General features: G+C 33.7%; 1 non-coding gene across 1 annotated transcript; it reads right to left on the reverse strand.

Moving 5' to 3' along the window:
- Positions 1-681: 681 nt before the first annotated feature.
- TRNAC-GCA (transfer RNA cysteine (anticodon GCA)) lies at positions 682-753 on the reverse strand. The gene has a single exon. It is a non-coding gene; the product is annotated as a tRNA-Cys (tRNA).
- Between the last annotated feature and the right edge of the window lie 514 nt (positions 754-1267).

Genomic DNA, 1267 nt, shown 5'->3' on the forward strand with positions numbered 1-1267 from the left:
GATTTTTTAATTTACCGATTTTTAAAATGTTAAATTATGTGAAATTACTGGAAAAGAATATTTTAGAGAGCTCTTCCTTTTTATTTAAGATTTTGATATTTAAGAAAAGAGAAAATGAATAAAAATAGGAGACATTTTATAGATTTAGGAGGAGTAAGTGAAAACAAAAAGGGAGTCATGACCCATTTTCGGTGGGTTCTCGAGGCACGGATTGCAAGTTAAAACAGGTTGAAAACAAAGTAAAATGTTTTCTCGAAATAAAAAAAGAATTAAAATATAATTAACATATATATTGAAAAAAATAAGGGAAATGTTGAAAAAAATAAGGGAAATGTTGAAAAAAGAGTTTATAGGTTATAATTAAAATATTTGAAATAGAGTTTATAGGTTCATAGTACAAAATAAGGGAAATGTTGAAAAAAATAATTTTAAAACATAAAAATTAGTTGGTGTTGTTTAATTGTAAGATGGGCAACTACTCTTAGTTAAATGAAAGATATGGAAAACATGGAGTGAGTACAAAGTTGACTAATTGTAAGTTTTTAACCATGTTCATAGTGGGTGCTTGGATACCACACTCTTTTCTTAATGTACATGGAATCGGTAATTATTCTTATTTTTTTTCCCTTTAGACACTCGGTGGTCGGGAGTAAATCGAACAAAGTGTCTGTCCAAAATAAAAGGGCCCAACCAGATTTGAACTGGTGACCTCTTGATCTGCAGTCAAATGCTCTACCACTGAGCTATGGACACATTTTGCATGATTTCAACTTTAGTGACTCGTTCTACATAGTGTCAATCCAAAAGTGTAAAAAGTGTCTGTCCAAAATAAAAGGGCCCAACCAAGTTCAAACGGGTGACCGGTCAAATTCTCTACCACTGAGCCATGGATCTATTTTGTAGGATTTTAACCTTAGTGACCCCGTAGACATAGTGTCGGTCCAAAAAGTATAACAAATTTCTATCCTAGATAGAAGGGCCCAACTAGGTTCGAATTGGTGACCTCTTGATCTGCAATTAAATGCTCTAACATTGAGCTATGGTCCCATTTTGTATGATCTCAATCTTAGTGACCTCTTCTACAGATTATCGGTCCAAAAGTGACCCTACCGAATCGACTACGGACCAATTTTGTATAAATTGGTGGATTACCTATCGGGAATTAAACACAGGTCGTTAGATTCAAAGTCGAAAGTGCTAACCACTACACCATAGAACCACTCGTTAAACTTTATTTTGGCAGCGATTTTGATAAGCGTCAACAACG

Source organism: Cucurbita pepo, chromosome 16, assembly GCF_057944985.1.
Source record: "Cucurbita pepo subsp. pepo isolate OVF chromosome 16, ASM5794498v1, whole genome shotgun sequence".
NCBI lineage: Eukaryota > Viridiplantae > Streptophyta > Magnoliopsida > Cucurbitales > Cucurbitaceae > Cucurbita > Cucurbita pepo.